The sequence below is a fragment of the Palaemon carinicauda genome, chromosome 10, assembly GCF_036898095.1.
Source record: "Palaemon carinicauda isolate YSFRI2023 chromosome 10, ASM3689809v2, whole genome shotgun sequence".
Lineage (NCBI taxonomy): Eukaryota > Metazoa > Arthropoda > Malacostraca > Decapoda > Palaemonidae > Palaemon > Palaemon carinicauda.
In genome coordinates, this window is record NC_090734.1 from 127869047 (window position 1) to 127891623 (window position 22577).

At 37.1% G+C, this 22577-nt stretch overlaps 1 protein-coding gene across 1 annotated transcript in view; it reads right to left on the reverse strand.

Moving 5' to 3' along the window:
• LOC137648736 (protein abrupt-like) overlaps positions 1–21983 on the reverse strand; it is a 322135-nt gene extending 300152 nt beyond the window's left edge. The window contains exon 1 of the mRNA XM_068381806.1: positions 21968–21983. The gene's annotated coding sequence lies outside the window, so the exon portion shown is untranslated. The remainder of the gene's footprint in view (positions 1–21967) is intronic.
• Positions 21984–22577: the final 594 nt, after the last annotated feature.

The following is a 22577-nucleotide window of genomic DNA, read 5'->3' on the forward strand; positions in this document are numbered from 1 at the left end:
CAGTGAGGCACGAGCTAAAGAAACTAATCTCCTCCAACATTTGGGGAAAAGACCTTTTTCCCTACCGACTTGGTCAAAGAAGTTTTTGATAAAGCCACCTTGGAGAATAGAAACCTTCTCCAGAAGTGGGACCTGGCTATCAAAAGAAAGTCTTCCCCGGATGAGGGTCCTCAACCAAAGAGGAAGACTATGAGGACTAGACTACCGTCTCGGCCAGCCAAGCCTCTTAGACAGCAACAGCAACTGCAATTGCCATTGCCCCCAGTGCCCCAGATCGTGGCACAAACCCCGACCACCTTTCAGTGGGTACCCCAGGCCATGTCGACACAGTCCACGGCTTTCACCCCAGCGTTCGAAGGGCAGTCTACTTCCTTCCGAGCAAAGCCTAGAGGAGCAGCCAGAGGCTCGTCTAGACGCCCCTCAAGGGGAAGGGGATTCAGGGGTGGTCGTGGTCAGGAAGGCAAGACCTCAGGACGGCAGTCCAAGTGAGGTGATACCGGTAGGAGGGAGACTTCTGAAATTTCGGGATCGGTGGACCTTCGATCCCTGGGCCCACAGCCTACTCAAGAATGGATTGGGCGGGAGCTGGTACAGCACTCCACCCCCGTACCTTCGGTTTTTCCAACACTCCACCCCCGTTATGGAGGAGTACGTTCAAGAACGGTTGGAGAAAAAGGGTGAAGCCCATCAATTTCTAAGGGAGGCTGTTTTGTGTTCCCAAGAAAGACTCGGAAAAGCTCAGAGTCATTCTGGACTTGTCGCCACTTAACAAGTTCATAGTGAATTGCAAATTCAAAATGCTAACACTGCAACACATAAGGACCTTACTGCCCAAGAGGGCATATTCCGTCTCTATAGACTTGTCAGATGCCTACTGGCACATTCCAATTAGCCATCGACTCTCCCCCTACCTAGGGTTCAGGCTACAGCGAAGACTATACGCCTTCGGAGCCATGCCATTCGGGCTAAACATAGCCCCAAGGATTTTTACGAAGCTTGCGAGCGTAGCTCTCAAACAATTTCGCCTAAAGGGAATTCAGGTAGTAGCCTACCTGGACGACTGGTTGGTGTGGGCAGCATCCGAGACAGAATGCTTGCAAGCTTCCAGTCAGTGATCCAGTTCCTAGAGTACCTAGGCTTCAAGATCAACAGAAAAAGTCTCGACTTTCTCCATCTCAAAAGTTCCAGTGGCTAAGATCCACTGGGACCTTTTGTCACACCGTTTCTCCACCCCAGCGAAGAAAAGGAAGGAGATAGCGGGTTCTGTCAAGAGACTTCAAGATTCCGAAAGGATATCAAGACACGAGCAGGAGAGAGTACTGCGCTCTCTCCAGTTTGCTTCGGTGACAGACCCAGTGCTAAGAGCACAGCTAAAGGATGCAATCGGAGTTTGGAGAAGTTATGCATCAAACGCGTGAAGAGATCTGAGAAGACCAGCCGCTTCGGCTAAGTACTCTTCTCAGGCCTTGGTCCCAAGCCAGACATCTAAAGAAGTCAGGTTCTTCTTCAGCCACCTCCCCCGTCGGTGACGATTCACTCAGACGCCTCAAAGGAGGGATGGGGAGGTCACTCTCATCGGAAAAAAGTCCAGGGGACTTGGTCCAGGCTATTCAAGACCTTTCTCATAAAACTTTCTAGAAGCTAGGGCAGTGCTCCTTACCTTAAAGAAAGTCTCCCCGCGTCATTCGTTCCACATAAAGTGGTAATAGACAGCGAGGTAGTTGTAAGATACTTGAATTGACAAGGATCGAGGTCACCACCTCTCAACCAGGTGATGTTGGCCGTCTTCCGATTGGCGGAAAAGAAGAAGTGGTACCTGTCGGCAGTTCACCTTCAAGGAGTCCGCAATGTGACAGCGGACGCTCTATCCAGGTTCACACCGATAGAGTCGGAATGGTCCTTAGACGCAGGATCATTCTCCTTCATTCTGAATCAGTCCCAGAACTGCAGATAGACCTCTTTGCGACGAAAGACAACAAGAAGTTGCCCCTGTATGTGCCCCGTACGAGGACCCCTTAGCGGAAGCAGTGGACGCGATGTCCCTCGACTGGAACAGATGGTCCAAGATTTATCTGTTCCCTCCTCACAACCTTCTGTTGAGGGTCCTCAACAAACTGAGATCCTTCAAAGGGTAGCGGCAATAGTGGCCCACAAGTGGCCGAACAGCGTGTGGTTCCTCCTGGCATTGGAACTGTAGCTGAAGTTTGTACCACTACCAGATCCAGTTCTGACCCAGCGAGTCCAGAAGTCAACTGTCTGCGCTTCATTACAGAAAACCCGGACCCTGCAGTTCATGATTTTCTCTCCTTAGCGGTGAGAAAGCGTTTCGGGATTTCGAAAGCCAGTATAGACTTCATTGAGGAATATAAATGCAAATCTAATAGAAGGCAATATGAGTCATCTTGGAGAAAATGGGTGGCCTTTTGTCAAGGCGAAGATTCCGCAGGAGATCTTGACAGACTTCTGCTTATCTTTTTTCCCCACCTCCATGGTCAAGGGTTGGCAGCGAACACGATTTCAGCGTGTAAGTCTGCTTTGACAAGACCCATTCTATATGCCTTCCAGGTCGACCTAGGTAACGAGATCTTTAATAAAGTCCCGAAAGCCTGTGCTAGGCTCAGACCTTCAGCACCTCCAAAGCCCATTTCATGGTCTTTAGACAAGTTCTTCATTTCGCTTCTCTGTTGAGCAATGAAGAATGTGCGTTAAAGGATTTGACACAAAAAGTTATTTTCCTAATTTGCACTCGCGTCCGGGGCCAGGGTTAGTGAAATTGTAGCCTCTCGAGAGAGGCAGGTCGTGTTCAGTTCCTGGATGGGGAAGAACTGAACCTGTTTCCGGATCCTACGTTTCTCGCCAAGAATGAGTTACCCACCAACAGGTGGGGTCCCTGGAGAATCTGCCCTCTGAAAGAAGATGCATCTCTATGTCCAGTAGAATGCCTAAAGGTCTATCTTCATAGAACTTCAGACTTCAAGGGTGGTCAACTATTCAGGGGAGAAACATCAGGCTCAAATTTATCTCTGAATCAACTCAGAGCAAAAATCACATATTTTATTCGCAGAGCGGATCCTGACAATACACCCGCAGGTCACGATCCGAGGAAAGTTGCCTCATTCTTAAATTTCTTTAATTGCACGGATTTTGAACATCTCCGTTCATACACTGGCTGGAAGTCTTCCAGAGTGTTCTTTCGCCACTATGCGAAGCAAGTAGAGGAACTAAAAGAGATCTGTGGTAGCAGTGGGTCGCGGTGTTAACCCTACTGTTTAACTCTGCGAGGAACAGTGGTCTTAATTGGGACGATTAATTCCAGGGTGAGTGTGTAGTTACATACTGTACTACAAACTAAGTGAGGGCACTGTGTTGCCCATCCAGACTGTTCCATTTCCGAAGGTGAACCTAGCATAAGTGCAGACATGTGTGCCGAGCGTTTCTAACGCTAATGTCATTGATTTGTAATACAGGCTTTTATGACTTTGATACCTCGGTATCTTAAAAGTGGCATCTAATGTTTTTCTTTCAGACAAACAAGCCCTGTTTACTATCATACTTATGCTTAAAGTTTTGGGTTATCCTCTTCTATATATATATATATATATATATATATATATATATATATATATAATTGTGGTTAACCTGTCTATTTATTGCCTGTCAATAATCTGGTTCTTGAGAACCTTGCGTCTCCTTCACCTGTGTCAATTTACTGGTATAATTGAGCATTCATTCTATGTACCTTATCTGGGATAATTCTAATAGAATTGTTCCTTTATGCAAGCTATGTTGCATTGGTTTTCCTCCTATGCGGATATAAAACCTTTGTCCAATACAAGTATTGTGCGGAAAACTGGTCGATATTTCATATTGACGCAGTGGTCCTTTACAAACTATGCTTTACTTAATATAGGGCGAGACCACTATATTAGCTTGCCTGGTATTCGTACATAGATATATGTACTCTTCGAGACTTTTCCAGAGTCTAGTAGGACTCTTCCCTGTAGGGGGCAGGAAGCTCTAACATAGTTTATAGTTAGTTGAAAAGATGTATAACAGTAACATCTTAGGTCTCTAGGTCTAGTCGACCGGGAAAAAATTACCTCCGGGGAGTACGGCACGTTCTGAGAATCCACAGATACAGTAATGCTCTGGTACACTTCCATCAGGACGACATGGCTTGAGCCCAAAAAACGGATTTTGAGCGAAGCGAAAAATCTATTTTTGGGTGAGATAGCCATGTCGTCCTGATGGACCCGCCCTTGCCTTTCTAAGAAAGGGCTGTAGGACCCCTCACTACATACAGTATCTGTAGCACCTCGTGTACGCTACAAGGAATACAGATGGCGCCAGGATTGGCGCCAGGCACGCATACGAATCGGGGGATAGGGAAGCCTTGGGAGCGGCTCCCCTTTTTCTTTCCCGAATTCGTATCTCGTCAATCTCCCTCCTACGAGACGAATCTCTGTTCAGGTCGTAGATTGCCATGTGACGTGTCTAGAATACGTCCTCTGATATGTCGCGATATCCCTTTCACGAGGGATACTCGCTCCAGGAGTTAGAATTCTGGTACCTTAAGGTAAATTCTCTGGGAATATCGCCGTAGTTGTAATATACCCTAGGAAGCTACCCTATAGGAACTTCCATCAGGACGACATGGCTATCTCACCCAAAAATAGATTTTTCGCTTCGCTCAAAATCCGTTGTATACACGAGTAAATCTCACAAGAACAGGTGATGCTCAGTTGCGGTAAACCACAAGAAACAATGCAAATTCTGTTTTGTCTCACAATATCATCAAAAGGACCGATTTATTGATAGAGAATTTCACAATGTATATGGTACATATATACACAAACATTTCTAGCACAAAACATTACATGTATTTGCAAGACAACATGTCTGGGCGTTTGTAGGTGGGGCTAATATCCCAAATAGTTGGGTCTTTTCCTAACAGCATTATTGAATTATTGAGCAGAAGATTGTAAAGAGTAGTTGTTGATGGGTACCATAGTGAGTATATGAATGTGATATCTGGTGTTCCTCAAGGTACTATTCTTGGCCCGTTACTTATCGTACTATATACACATGATATGTCGTTAGCCCTATAAAACAAGCTCGTTACATAAGCAGATGATGCTACTCTCTTTGCCCCAATTCCACCTCCGGAATGTACATCTGGGCTTGCTGAATCCCTTTATAGAGATTGAGCTAAAATTAGTACATGGTGCAAATAAAGGATCAGGAAGTTGGATACTAACAAAACTCAAAGTATGATTGTAAGTAGGTCCAAGACAGTGGCACCTCAACATCCAAATCTCTGCATTGATATTTTTTTTCACTACATACGACTCTTTTAAAATTTTAGGTGTCATTCTTGATTGGAAATTTACTTTTGACAAGCACATTCAATGTTTTTTCTTCAATTATAAAAAAAAAATTGGTTTATTAAGATTTTTTTTCTAGATTTTTGATGATCAATCTATTCTGAAGAAGTTTTTTTAATTCTTTCATTCTATCTTGTTTCGAGTATTGTTCGCCTGTCTGGTTTTCAGCTGCTGACTCTCATCTTAAGTTCACCATTGCAGCAAATGTTTTTATGTTAAACAAGCTGACATAAGTCTTTCCTCATAGTTTATATATGACAGACCTATTCTAACGTTGCTGCTGATCTTAAGATATTTTACATTCATTATTCGTTAGTTCTCAAATACTTTATTCATTTCCTTAGTTCCTTTCTTCACTGAGCTATTTTACCCTATTGGAGTCCTTGGGTTTATAGCATGCGAATTTTCCAACTAAGGTTGTCGCTTAGTTAGTAGTAATAATAATAATAATAATAATAATAATAATAATAATAATAATAATATGTAAAAATATATATATATACACATATAAATATATATATGCATATATATTATATATATATACTATATATTATATATATATATATATATATATATATATATATATATATATATATATATATATATGTATATATATATATATATATATATATATATATATATATATATATATATATATATATAGAGAGAGAGAGAGAGAGAGAGAGAGAGAGAGAGAGAGAGAGAGAGAGAGAGAGAGAGAGTTCCTTTGCAACATACTTGCCAACAGACATTACGGATAATGCAGAATAATGAAAATAATAGCCACGGCCAACCCAGCATCAATATCTTCAGGCAGGGAAATCAACTTCACACACAAACGATACTATTTCCCCAGGTAAGTAAGTAAATGAGTCCTTGGGGGTTGGGTTGTGGTGGGGGGTTTTAACCTTAATTGGGAAGGGGGTCCCCAGCTGAGGGAGGATGCCATCTCCGACATCATCTTTGTGGCGACTGTTTGGGTTGATTCCGAATGAGGAAATTAGGTGAAATTGGAGGAAAGCGTCTACCTTTAGGCCTGAGAGAGAGCCTTACCTTGCCTTATTTTTTGTTTGGGTTCCCCCAGGTCCCTCAGTGTGAGAGAGAGAGAGAGTCATCATTAAAATATGATTCCTAAAAGAGAGGGGAGGACATGTTGTCCGAGAGTGATCATTAAATTATGTTTCCTAAAAGAGAGGGGGTAGAGAGAACATGTCCGAGGTTTGGATGCTTAACTGAACGTGAGTTTACTAGAGAGAGAGAGAGAGAGAGAGAGAGAGAGAGAGAGAGAGAGAGAGAGAGAGAGAGAGAGAGAGAGAGTCATCATTAAAATATGTTTCCTAAAAGAGAGGGGGGTAGAGAGAACATGTCCGAGGTTTGGATGCTTAACTGAACGTGAGTTTACTAGAGAGAGAGAGAGAGAGAGAGAGAGAGAGAGAGAGAGAGAGAGAGAGAGAGACTAGCAAGGTTTGGACTCCGTGAATTTACTTGTACCAATCTTAAGAGGAAATATCAGAATATTACTATTTACTGATCCAAAGAAGGGTTTGACGATAAGAATCAAACTACAAATATACTGAAACCAAAATCCCAAGGGATATTCTTTTCCACTCCATACGAAAATATCGAAAAGGATATGGAATGAAAAACGAAACTACATCTTTGTAGTAAAAAATAATTTGGACATGAGACGTTCACGTTAATGGATAAAAGGGGAGAAGAAACTAAATTCATGAAAAATATTGGACACAGATTAGACACCGAGAATCATTAATGGAAAACAGACAAAATTACTTACAATAGATAAGTAAATATAAATAAAATAGGCAAAAAGGATTTTGGTCAAAATCAGGCGGTAGTAAAAGCACAGTTATAACACATTTTTATAACACAACAGAAAATTATTTTAGGGATTTTATGACTCGACATTAAATCTTTAGCTATTATCCCTAACACACTGCTTCATTTTTCAATTTCTAAGCAATGAATTCACAAATTATAAATAAAAAATTACCAGTTACATATGAGCAAGAAGTTCATAGGCAAATATAAATGATGTAAAGGTGCAACCAAAAAAAATTATTTATTGTAAGAAAATTATGTTGGTTGTGAATTTTGATATAGTGAGCTATTTTATCCATAATATGGACTGTTAGAAAGGGAAATTACGTCAGTGTTTATTGCTCTCTCTCTCTCTCTCTCTCTCTCTCTCTCTCTCTCTCTCTCTCTCTCTCTCTCTCTCTCTCAAAACACACATACACACACACTATATATATATATATACTATATATATATATATATATATATATATATATATATATATATATAATGTGTGTATATATATATGTATATATATATATATATATATATATATATATAGCCCTTTCTGAGCGGGGATACAAAGTTTCCACCACACAAATCCAGCGTGGTGATGAAAACTAGCAAAACACCAGACATGAGTAAAGACATGTCTGAGGCTTTTGTCCTGCAGTGGAATAGAAACAGTTGCATTCGTTGTTGTTGTTGTTGTTGTTGTTGTTGTTGTTGTTGTTGTATGTGTTATTATTTATCATACAGTTATCAACTGCATCTCTGTGCGATTATATTCATCTCTCAGGTGTACGAAAATTAGTCGCGGTGGTGATTTTGAAACCCAAAGTCCCTCATCTTAGGCCTGAGATGGACTCTCTCCAGGATCTGAAAGCTACGGCTAAAAAGGGAACTCAAAAGCACCAGGGAAGGAAAGCATAAAAAGATAGACTTCTGAAGAAAGGAAACACGAGGATCGATAATAATTTCTCATTATTTTCCTTACTTTAGGAAGGGAATTACCCTTGTCACTGCATGGACACATTCCTTGGTCCTAAGTCACTATCCATTCCGTTATGTTTAACAGTAATTCATTCTTTCCTAAAGGTTATTCCTTAAAGATACGAATGATCTCCTGTATACAAGTCATACAATAATCCTTCCTAAAACGCCCTGATATTGTAATATGATGAAGTAAAATCCCTTTGTTTTTTAACATGCAAGCAAGAAATGTTTACGCATGACGTTGTTTACTGCAATTATATCGACTCAAATCAAATAGACCTAAATGAGAGAGAGAGAAAAAAGAAAACGTCTAAGCTCTTCTAATTCTAAGACTCACGGAGTGGGCGTGACGTCATTCGTGGTATAAAGCGTAGCGGGAGGGGCGTGAGTGCATCATTGAGTCGCTGTCCGTAGCTTTGGGATATTGTCAGCAGAGGCTTCCCGGTGATTTCTACGCTCAAGTAAGTAGTGAGCTCCCCGTAAAACCGTGAAATTGGATTTTAATGAAAGCAATATCTTCGAGTTCTTGATACAATTTGTGAGAAGCAGATATTAGTGAGTGATGAAATTATTAAAAATATGCAAGACGATAATATGTATCAAGGTTTACTTGAAAGATATCGTGTGAATATACAATTTTATGAATGAAACCATTACTGTGATGTATTTCATTCAGATAAAATACTTGATTCAACGATTTTTCTGCCTTATTGGCGAGTTTTTGTGCTTTTTGGGGAAAATAATGTGAAATACAGTTATGAATGGGCGTAGCGAGACCGTGGCCTTGAAAGATGGAAGAGGAAAAACAGAAGGCATATGATCGAATATGTCACATTATCACAATTTTTTTTTTATTCCTTCCTTTCATTGATTGTTTGTCTTGGCTGGCACATTTCTGTCATTTGCACAGAATGAAAGTTGCGTGATTTGGTCTTTGTGAAACTTTTTTTTTTTAATGTATGTGTAGTTGTTTCTTTTGGTCTGTTAAACATTTCCTACATTTGTCTGTTTATTACCTCGCTGTTGTCTGTGTGTCTGTCTATCTGGCTCTTGGTCTGTTTTCCTAGATACATCTTTCTAAGGAGCGTGCAAAGTTTTGTTTTAGTAGAGAGAGAGAGAGAGAGAGAGAGAGAGAGAGAGAGAGAGAGAGAGAGAGAGAGAGAGAGAGAGAGATCATATCAAATAATATCACAAGCATGATCCGGAAACCGGACCTTGTTTCAAATCACACAATCGTGAAAAAAATTATTTAAAATAAACGTTTATTAGCGGAAACCTAATTTCTTAGTCACAAATAATTCATAAATAATAATAAACTATACGTTTTTGGTAAGAATTATTTCAGTAGATAAACCGATATTCTAAAGGACTGTAAATTCTCTCAATACTATCAACAATTTCCTTGTTTTTCAAGATATAACCAATATATAAATAATTTCTGATTTTTTTTCCTAGAAATTACCTATATGTATACACAATTTCCTAATCATTACCAATATATAACCAATTAAAAAAATCCCAATTTCTTTCAAGATATTACCATATATATATATATATATATATATATATATATATATATATATATACATATATATATATATATATATATATATATATATATATACATATATATAAACAATTTCCTTTTTTTTTCAAGATATTACCAATATATAAATAAATCCCAATTTCATTTAAGATATTACCAATATACAAACAATTTCCTATCTATCTTTTAAGATATAACCAATATATAAAAAAATTCCCCACTCTCGAAATATAACCAAAACCATATCCTTTTTTTTTTAAGATATAACCAATATATAAACAATTTCCAATTTTTTCAAGATATAACCAATATATAAAGATTTTACTATCTATTTTTTTCAAGATATAACCAATATATAAAGATTTCATTTTTTTTCAAGATATAACCAATATATAAAGATTTCATTTTTTTTCAAGATATAACCAATATATAAACAATTCAATATTGATTTTTTAAAGATATAACCAATATATAAACAAATTTTCTATTTATTTTGTTAAGATATAACCAATATATAAACAACTTCTTCATCATTTTTTAAAGATATAACCAATAAATAAACAATTTCCTATTTTTATCAAGATAAATCTAATATATATAAAAAAACTTCCTAATTATTATTTTCAAGATATAACCAATATATAAACAATTTCCTAATTATTTTTTTTTCAAAATATAGTCAATTATAAACTTCCTAATTATTTTTTTCAAAATATAATCAGTATATAAACAATTTCCCAATTATCTTTTTTACAAGATACATCCAATATATATAAACAACTTCCTAGTTCTTTTTTTCAAAATGTAACCGATATGAAAACAACTTCCAAATTATTTTTTTCAGAATATAACCAATATATAACCAATTTCCTATTTATTTTTTCAAGATATAACCAATATATAAACAACTTCCTAATCCTTTATTTCAAGATATAACCAATATATAAACAATTTCCTTTTTTCAAGAGGAATCCAATATATAAAAAACTTCCTCATGTTTTTTTCAAAATGTAACCAATATATAAACTTCCTAAATATTATTTTTCAAGACATAACCAATATTACAAAAAAAAAATTAATTATTTTTTTAAGATATAACCAATATATAACGAATAAAACAAATATATCTATTGATGAACCAAAGTGGGGACAAACTCAGCCCCTCCGGCCAAGTTCGAACTTCGTATGCCATTATCTCGTGACCTCTTCCTTCCTCCAAACCAACACCCTCATCCCCCCTCCCTCCCTCCCCCTTAAAAAGCCTCTAACCACAGGGCCCTCCCTCCACGTCTATTATTATGACAATGGTTGGGGGAAGTAGTTCTCTAGGTAGTTCTCTCCCATAGGGCTTTCAATTTCCAGTTTCAAGACATTAATTAATATTATTAAGCTTTTGTGGAATTGTGGAATTCTAGTAAATGCTAATTTGCTCGTGGCGAGAAGCGTTCTTTGAATGTATAGAGTATATTTATTCATAAGTGCTAAAAATTATTCATTAATTTTCTTCTTGCTATACCTATATATCTATCTACTAATCTTTCAATACAAACACAGATACACACACACATACACAAACACACACACACACACACACACACACATATATATATATATATATATATATATATATATATACAAATATATGTATACATATACATATATATACACATATTTCTTTCCGCTCATGCATGCTCAGCTCTTTTCATCTCTAGGGTAGGGGGGAAGAGGGAATAGTCATACCATGGTGAGAGGGGGATGCGTGTGTGCATATCTAGCAAAATTTTTAGCCGTCATTTTTGACGGGTAGCGTACACTAATATATATATATATATATATATATATATATATATATATATATATATATATATATATATATAGTTCCTTTGTCTTTAATTAATGTAATCAACTCCTGGAATGAAAAAAAGATAATTGGCAAAAAAATCATAATCCTTTTTTTAATTAATTTTAGTAATTTTCATTTATAGAGAAACTTAATAGGCCATATTAATGAGGGAAATCTGGCTTTCTACCATGACTTTACCTAAAATAAAATAATGATCATTTTGGCGATGTTTTTATTTTTTTTTTCGCTTATCATTATCATCATTATCGCTATTATTATCATCCTCATTATTTATTTTCCTTAACTTTTTATTTGTGAAATTCGGTAATATCTCTTGTTTCAAAGAATGCATTTTGGCTGATAAATAATCATCTAAAATTAAAACGTTTTTCGTAACTAGAAATTAAAAATAATAATAATAATAATAATAATAATAATAATAATAATTAGAAAAAAAGTGTAAAAACATGTGATTTAATTATAATAATAACATCGAATTGATTACAAGAATCTAGGGCATTTAAAATAAATTAAAATTAAATTTGGGTCCAATTTAAGTAAAATTCCTCAGCTAGCCACGTACGTTTAATATCATTATTACCCATCAAGAGAGAGAGAGAGAGAGAGAGAGAGAGAGAGAGAGAGAGAGAGAGAGAGAGAGAGAGAGAGAGAGAGAGAGAGAGGCGTGGGTCGAATTGACGTTCTGTGCAACTCGATATATTGTTCTTCAATCGTCGTAAGTTTCTGTTGTCTTGTGGTCTGAATCTATTTGTAACAATATTCAAATTATATATCCCATTCTTTCAAGTTACAGCTTCCAATATGCCATTTTAAATAAAGCAATGGAGCTAGTTTTTTTTTTTATTCTTAGGAATAAGGAATCTTACATTTTCCAATCACTAATGACGTCATTGTCATTTCCATCTAAATCCTATTTTCTTTCAAGAGACACCGACTAGATCTTAGTTACTCTGAATAGCTAATACGTAGACTCCCCGAATGTATGTCTAATGCTCCTTCCTAAAACTCGGAAGTCTTATAGTTTTTGGCTGTGGTGGCCGATGTGGTAACGACCCTGACTGGTGAACGCCAGACTGTGGGGTTTGAGCCCCGCTCAAACTGGTTAGTTTCTTTGGTCGCTACAATCTCACCATCCTTGTGAGCTACAGATAGGGGGTTTGGGGAGCCTATAGGCTTATGTACCGAGTCATCAGCAACCATGCCAAGCCCTCCTTGGTCCTAGCTTTTGTGGAGAGGGGGCTTGGGAGCTAATCATATGTATACGGTCAGTCTCTGCTCGCTTCTGCCATTCATGAGCGGCCTTTAAATCTCCAAGTACTGTACTGGAAATGTGTTAATTGCAATATTTATAGTTTTTTAGAATAATCTCCAGGTTTACAGTACTTTCTGTGGCTGATGAAAATTTGATCGTTGAACCTAATCTGTATACTTGAATCTTGAAGATTGTAAATATGCCTGAAAGATCAATTACCAACTTGCGGTGCTTTTTTTTTTTTTTTTTTTTTTGTATATTTAACTATCAGTGCTCAAAATGATCTAAGACATGAGTCCGGACTTTACCAAATCTGGTTGAATGCTATCTTTTGCGTGGTTAATCATATGTCTCGCCTAAACTTTCTTCGGGAAGTGATTGTTGCCTAAACTTTCTTCGAAACATGAATGTTGCCTAAAATTTCTTGGAAACGTGAGTGTTGCCTAAACTTTCTTCAAAACATGACTGTTGCCTAAACATTCTTCGAAACATGAGTGTTTCCTAAACTTACTTCGAAACATGAGTGTAAACTAAACTTTCCTTAAAACGTGAATGTTGCCTAAACTTTCTTTGAAACGTGAGTGTTGAGAAATACATAGCTCATTATCACCCACCAATTTTGAAGCCTAGCAATAAAGAGCTACTATTGACGACAATTCCAGCGAGCCCTGACGAAAATCACAGTTGGAGTTGGGTTTTATAATTTGGGTCGTATGGTTCGGCGCTGGAGTCGGGGAAATCCTTCGGCACCGGGTGCAATTCGGGGAAAAACACTGATGCAATCTCCCCTATATAATAGAGCAAGTGTCTGGATATTTATCATTATTGCACCCTCAAGCAAGAGAACTCTACCCCAAGACAGTGGAAGACTATGGTACAGACACTACAGACTACAGAGGCTACGGCACTACCCAAGACTAGACAACAATGGTTTGATTTTGGAGTGTTCTTCTCCAAGAAAAGCTCCTTACCATAGCTAAAGTATCTCTTCTAGACTTACCAAGAGGAAAGTAGCCACTGTACAATTACAGTGCAATAGTAAACTCCTTGGATGAAGAAGAATTGTTTGGTAATCTCAGTATTGCCTGGTGTATGAGGACAGAGGAGAATCTGTAAATAATAGACCAGACTATTCGGTGTATGTGTAGGCAAAGGGAAAAAACCGTAACCAGAGAGGCTCCAATGTTGATAAAGGAAAAATGAGCCGTAACCGGAGAGATATTCAATGTAGTACTATCTGACCAGTCAAAGGAGCTAATAACTCTCTAGCGGTAGTATCTCAACGGGTGGCTGGTGCCCTAGTCAACCTACTACCTAACAATGTATATATAAATACACACACACACACACACATATATATATATATATATATATATATATATATATAGAGAGAGAGAGAGAGAGAGAGAGAGAGAGAGAGAGAGAGAGAGAGAGAGAGAGAGAGAGAGAATGACCTATATTAGATGGACATTTAAAAACAGCAGAATGAATTCCTAGAGATTGCAAAAGAAGTAGGGGGATGAAAAGAAGACGATAGATTAACGAACTATGAAAATTTGCCGGTACAGTATAGACTGGCATAGGGAGACCATAAACAGACGTGGGTCGAAAGACATGTCTGAGGCCTTTGTCCTGCAGTGGACAAGAAACGGCTAATGAATATTATATATATATATGTATATATATATTTATATATATATATATATATATATATATATATATATATATATATATATATCTTACCGGTCACGCTCAGCAGCATTGCCAGACGTATACCTACTCGGTCTCTTTCATCCCTCGGGTAAGGGGAAGAGGGAACAGGCATACCCTGGTGACAAAGGGTGCGTGTGTATGTGCACATATATCTAAATATTTAGCAGTTATTTTTGCCGGGTCGTGTACACTAGTATGAAAAATAGGAAAAAAGGAAACAGAAATAAAGGTATAACAATAGGCAAAAAAGTGTTTGCTGCAAAGACCCTTAAGTAACGTATACAGTGCACTACGTAAGGTGCACTGATGACACTAATCTCTCTGAGGCTTAGTTTCGTAGTGTTTTTTTTTTTTAATTTTTTGGGCCTTGAAAGATAAATAATACATTAGGCGGATGATACCACATTTAATGCTCTCCAAATCTGAAATGTATTTGCTATCAGCCTCCATAGAATAGACAAAATAACGTAATTAATGAAGTATGAGGGTGAACTTACAAATCGATTTTATTGATTATTGAATCGTGTGTTGTTTTTTCCTGATCCGTAATTCTTTTTGCATAAATGGTATTGTAATTTTATTTTTATTCTATCTGTTTCCTTAGTTCATTTCCTCACTGAGCTATTTTCCCTGTTACAGCTCTTGGGCTTATAGCATCCTGCTTTCCCAACTAGGTTTATAACTTAGCTAATAATAATAATAATAATAATTGTGTTCTGTTCGTCCTTATATCCACAAAGATGATGCTTTTGACGTCATATGCTTTAGTCCATCACCGCTACAGTCATTTAGATATTATTCCAGTATTTGGTCGTCAGAATCTACTTTCTCTGATAGGCAAGATGGTTTCCATCTTTCACAATAATCTTCTTTCCCTTCGGCATCCTTACATTATTATTATTATTATTATTATTATCATTATTACTATTATCATTATTATTATTACTTGCTAAGCTACAACCCTAGTTGGAAAAGCAGGATGCTATAAGCCCAGGGGCTCCAACCTGGGAAAATAGCCCAGTGAGGAAAGGAAACAAGGAAAAATAAAATATCTTAAGAACAGTAACAACATTGAAATAAATATTTCCTATATATACTATAAAAACTTTAACAAAACAAGAGGAAGAGAAATAAGATAGACTAGTGTGCCCGAATGTACCCTCAAGCAAGAGAACTCTAACAAAAGACAGTGGAAGACCATGGTACAGAGGCTATGACACTACCCAAGATTGGTTTGATTTTGGAGTGTCCTTCTCCTAGAAGAGCTGCTTACCATAGCTAAAGAGGTCGGCTGCCTGATGGGCCCTCTCCAATGCCTTCTTTCAAAGTCATTCCCCTTCCACCAAACCTCTTCTCTCCATATCATCCTTCACCTTATATAGCTATCCAATTCTCAGCCTCTCTTTCGATCTTCTCCCCCTAACAGGTTTCTCCCAAGCCCTCTTCACTCTCCCACCCGCCCCCCCACAACCATCCATCCTCAAAAATGACCCACACCATCTTAGTTGTGACACTCTATCACCTATGTGATCTTTACTACTCCTGCCATTCTCCTTATTTTATCATTTTCCAATCTTTCAAACATTGATATTCCATAATCCATCAGTTTCACAATAATGGTGATTATAATTTAGACCACCGCCGGAACCTATCCTGTCTATCCATCTTTCCCAAGATCCAATTCAACGGGAAGTTCCCAATATCACTACCTCCCTCTATGAGTTAGTGCGTGGAACTCACTTGTAAAGCAACGGCGTTTAAATTCAGTTGAGATGCCACGTTGCCACATCATCCATAACCAAGATCTTATAATTTTCTTCAAATGATGGAATTATCTTCTTGACATCTATCAAGGTTGTGGTAACCTACTTGAAACTTCCCTGCCTCGCCCTCTGTTGGACGGGAATTTGGGACTCGCTCAAGGTCAACAGTTTCTAGTTGTGGCTGCAACCTCCCCATCCATGTGAGCTAGGGATGGAGGGTTTGGTTGAACTTATAGGTCTACCTGCTGAGTCATCAGCTGCCATTACATGGCCCTCCCTGGTCCTAGCCTGACGGAGAAGGGCCTTGGGCTCTTATCGTATGTATATATGGTCATTCTCTAGAACATTGCTCTTTTCCTTACTTCTACCATTCATGGGCAACCTTTAAAACTTTAAACATCCCCCACTACCTTAGCTACTCTTATTTGCATAAATGTTAGCGAATGCAAATTCTAATTGTTTATCAATTGATCTTTATTTATTTGTTTTATTTTTTCGTGAATTTTGTATAAGGGAATTTAAATTGAAATCTGTATTGCCTACCGATGGCCTTATAGACGTTTTTTTTTTTATATATATTTGTGTTATAATTTTTGGGTAATAATAATAATAATAATAATAATAATAATAATAATAATAATAATAATAATAATAATAATAATAATAATTGCTATTGGATTGGACAAGGTAACTAGGTAAAAGGGCCTGGTAAAGATAAAATCCTAATAAAATCATTATGACATTAAAAACTTTCTCCATAAAAAGTAGGATAAGATTAAAAAAAACAAAGCCACTTCCCAGTCTTCAGCTGGAAGATTGACGGCCATAATCTCGTTCAGATAACGTTATTAAAAGAAAGTTCACAGGAAAGGAAACTCCGAGAGGAAGTGGAAATTTGAAAAACGAAAAAGTAAGGAAGTTGATGTGGATAACAGGGTGGAAGGAAACAAATGAATCGCGCGGGAGAAATAAATGGCGCGAGTTTGTTTTGGAGGAGCGTTCTTTTCGACCTAAGGAATCGGTCGTTGCTCTTCCACTCGTCGTGAAGGAGGAATAACTCTTGTTGGGGGTAAAAATTTTAATTATTTGTTTGTCTGCGTGTGGAAGTGCATAGATCATTGCTATTGGTCGGGAAGCAGGAAGAACAACAGAGAGATGGGGGCAGACTTAAATGGATGAAGTTGGTGTAGAACGCTGCCAGAAAGGATCAGAGGGCAAATCTCCCACGACCTATGAGCTTGATCGCGAAATGATACTTCCGCTGCACGCTTTCCATTCTCATTTTTTTTATTCCAGATTTATGGGGTTCTCGGCATAACACGCGTTCCTAATGGCGTAAGACCAGCTTAAACAGATGTCAACAACTTATATAAGTTTATGCATGTGATATAAATGTTACTTTAATCGTGAATGTATTCAAATTGATAGCTGCAGGAAGTCAGTAATTACCCTCTTTTCTAGAGACTTGAAAGTAATTTCAATAATTACAAGGGTTTATAACCCATATGTGGTTTTTATTAAGCAGTAGTTAAGTTGCCGAGTTTTGTACTGTCTCAATAGTGCTTTTTGAAATGGAACATTCATTGGTCTCATAAAATCTACTTCATGGTAATTCCTTACTCTTTTATCTATTTATCTACTTAATGATTTGATCTACTTCCATCGATATTGGTCTTTATTTTTTAATTTCCATCCCCATGTCAATAAAAAAAAACTCCACCCTTCTTTTTTTTTTTTTTAACTCCTGCGCCATGTCAATAAATAAATTCCATCGTTCTTTGATAAACTATACATTACTTTAAACCACATCTATTATCATCGAATTAAACGTCAAAAACATCCACATATACTCCCAGTGACAGGATATATCGTAGAGACGCTTCACGCAAGCCCTGTCACGGTAATGAAAGACAATATGTGCCATCGTCGTGATAGTCACAGAGGAACCTTTGATTGTTCTTTTTTTCGTTTTGTTTAGGTAGACGTGATATACGGTTGCTTAGAAACGCGATTTGCCTTGATACGCAACAACTGATTAATTAGTTATTAGATTTTATCTGCCATCATAATAGGAATGGCCACGGATGCCAATAAATTCCGTTAACAATTATCATATATTCTTATTTTGGCTTTGAGATTTTCTATTTAGTATATTTGCAGTAAACGCGTCTTCATTCAACGGAAATCTTGTTTAAGATATCAAGCCTGGAAAGTTGTACATGAAAAAGGCTACTATTGAATCCGAATACTAATATTACAAAGTATACTTTATTGCATATTTACAAGAATGGATATTTTAAAGCATGACGCACACAAATACATACATATATACAATACATACATGCATACATGTCAATAAACAACTTGTGTATGTAATTAACAAGGTTAAATGTTGCACGTCATACACGCATACAATACATACATTAAACTAAGGCCACTTTTCCTGGTATTCTTATGCATTATAACTTATTCACCTGCAGAGAAAACAAACATACCTATAAATCTAGATCTTCCATTCTACATATCGATTGACCTACATTCCAACAAACTGTCCTTTAGAAGCAAACGCAAAAGAAACTTAAATAGAATTATAACCCCAATGCCTACAGGGAAGTGGGAGGAAACAGGGATTTGTGTTCCCCTGTCTTGATGAGGAAAGGTCAAAGGTTAGGTCGAACAGCACAATGAACCCGTGACTTGTGGCGGTATTTTCTCCGGTTTTGTTCGATTTCAGATAACAAAAGGGTGTAAAGTATACTCAAGGGTATACTGGTATACCTAGACTATGATTAAAACCAGAGTTCAGCAGACAGAGATTACCTGAACGTGGACGATTCGCTCCTGGTACGGCGTGACCGACGAAAAAAAATCCTTCTGCGCATGCGTGAACTACATTCTGTTATTCGTTTCAAGTTTCTGTTTGTCTAAGAAAATGTATCTCTCTCTCTCTCTCTCTCTCTCTCTCTCTCTCTCTCTCTCTCTCTCTCTCTCTCTCTCTCTCTCTCTCTCTCTCTCTCTCAGTGCTAATCAACCCTTCTATTAGGCCCATATCCCTCTCTCAGTGGCTAATTAAAAACCTAGTCATCCTTCTAACTCGCTTCCTTAAGAACTGCTGATTTTATTTCTGGCGTCGTGACGGAGATTTTTAATTAATGTTTTTTTTTTTGCAAGAACTTGTCTGGCATGAGTGAGTAATATGCACACAACACACACTACAGTATATGCTGTGTATATATATATATATATATATATATATATATATATATATATATATATATATATATATATATATATAATATACATACTATATATATATACATATATATATATATATATATATATATATATATATATATAATATACATACTATATATATATATACTGTATATATGTGTGTGTGTGTATATATACACACATACACGTGTGTGTGAGTGTGCGAGTGCGTGTGTATTAAAAGATAAACGATGTTACAGACATACGCTGGGATTCACCGCAAATGATAATATCCCAAGACGGCCTGGCCCGGTAAGCCATAAAACATAGAGAGAGAGAGAGAGAGAGAGAGAGAGAGAGAGAGAGAGAGAGAGAGAGAGAGAGAGAGAGAGAGAGAGAGAAAACTAGGTCAGTATGTGTATGTGTGCGGAAACTGTATATCACTGTAATTGGTTCAAAGGCTGGCCTGGGGGAACAACGTCTCTTCAGGCCTTCTTCAATTGAGCTGGCTTTTCTACTTGTTTTTTTTTATTTCTTTATCTGTAGTTTTCATGTTCCTTATTTATCTTCCTGTTTACTCGATATCGTTGTGCATGACAATAAACTAATGATAAACCCTCGTAATGTCACTCTTTGATTTAAGAGAATTCGAAGATATACATAATATTACATTAAAAACTTGTTAGTTTTGAATTAGAATGGTATTTTGGACATTTACTTGAACAATGTACGAACTCTGTTAGAAATACTTTTAATAATTCTATACTGTCGTCCAGAAAAAAAAAAACATCTCCCTTTATAACAAAGAGCAAGTGTCTGACTACCCACACACACACACACACACACACACACACACACACACCCTATATATATATATATATATATATATATATATATATATATATATATATATATATATATACTGTATATATATATATATATATATATATATATATATCCTGTCACGCTCAGGGGAAGAGGGAATAGTCATACCTTGATGAGAAGGAGTGTTCCGAGAGGTACACTCGGAACCAAAACTCTCCCACAAATTACCCACCCATCCAGTTTTAATTAGGAAAGGGGGAGGGGCTGGAGAGGGTTAAATCTCTGTGTGTATATCTATCTAAATACTTAGCCTTCATTTTTTGAAGGCTTGAATACATTAGAATCAATATAAAACTCTAATATATTATAATCATTTCTATTTCAGAGAAATATAAAAAAAAAACCATGCTGAATCAGCGGATCCTCTTAGGAGTAGTGGGCGTGGCTTGCCTAGTGGGCGGAGTTTATTCAAACCCTTTGGATGATGGTATCTCAGCTCCGAGTGAAGTCTTCTACGAAAGCCTAATTGAAATCGGACGTCAGTCTACCGTCTATAACTTTAACTTCAACAATCTAGTTATTATCATTATCTTGAAGGTAAGTTTTACAAAGAGGTCACCTGTCCAACTTCTTAGCTCTGGAATTCTCAAGTTTCTTACTGGTTTTCATTTGTGGTGGCTTATTGGGAACGTCCCTGCCTAGCGTTCTGCTGGACAGGAGATTGAGCCCCGCTCAAATTCGTTTGTTTCTTGTGTCTGCAACCTCACCATCCTTGTGAACTAAGGATGTGGGGGAGAACCTATAGGTCTACCTGCTGAGTCATTAGCAGCCATTGCCTGGTCCTCCCTGGTCCTATTTTGGGTGGAGAGGGATCTCGGGCTCTGATCATATGGATACATTGTCAGTCTCTAGGGTATTGTCCCTTCTAAGGCAATGCCACTGCCCCTTGCCTCTGCCATTCATGAGAGACCTTTTAACCTTTACATTTTTCTCTTAAAATTCGAACGTGCCTCTTTGTTCTCATATGATGCAAATTATGCTTTAATCATCCAAATGTTTCCTTTAGAAAGCCTTCTAATTTCATTCCATTACTCTGGAATTCTTATTTTTTTCTGTGATCCCACTGCTGAATATTTTTTCAATTAAGACTTAAATCTGCACGAATAAAGGCAATGCATAATTATTCATGTTTGCTTAAAAAATTAACGAAAATCTCCTCTCTCAGTACTACCTACATCTTGATGATATCAACATCTCCTTTCCTCTCTTTTTCTACCAAGAAGAGGATTTTTTTTTCTTTCTCGGTTTTCTCCACACGTCCTTTCCATATTTGTTGTTTTATTCAAAATTGGGTTAAAAAGAGAGAGAAAATTTCCCGTCCCAAGAGAAGATTACTAAAATCATCTTTTGTGTGTGTAAATATATATCAATTAACATATACACATGTGTATGCAAGTCTATGTGTATATGTAAATGTGTTTGCATGATTGTAAAATAATCAAAAACTGTATCAAAACGTAAACCTGGAATTGAGAAAAAATAAACAACCAAACATACAAAACAAACAGAAAGCTAACCCAAATCAAAACCACCCACCTTTACAAAAACGATTCACGCCCTTACCCTCACCTCCCGCAGCTCCTCGTCATCTTCATCCTGGGCGGTTTCGGATTGGGCGCCGTGGGGCGTTCCATTGACGAAGACGCCATGTTGCTGGACGAGAGCGACGTGCTGTTCATGCTGACCTACCTGGTCAGTTCTGGAATCGAGAGATACGACTGTCTCAACAGACTGGCTTGCCTGGATGACGTCAAGGCGCAGGATCTGCTCACGGCTTCCAGGATGATGATCAAGGGCGCTAAGTTCCTACAACCGTAAGTTCTGCAACAGCAAGTATTGGTTGGATATTAGTTTAGAGATGTTCTAGATTAATGTGTATACACTAGTAATAATATATACGTGTATATATATATATATATATATATATATATATATGAAGATATATACATATATATATATATATATATATATATATATATATATATATATATATAAATCATCATTACCCGTTGCTAGTCCACTGCAGGACAAAGGCCTCAGATATATATTTCCAATCATGTCTGTTTATGGTCTTTTTATGAAGTTTATACTCGCAAAATTTCTTAGATCATCAATCCACTGTCTTCTCTTACTTTCCCTGCTTCAT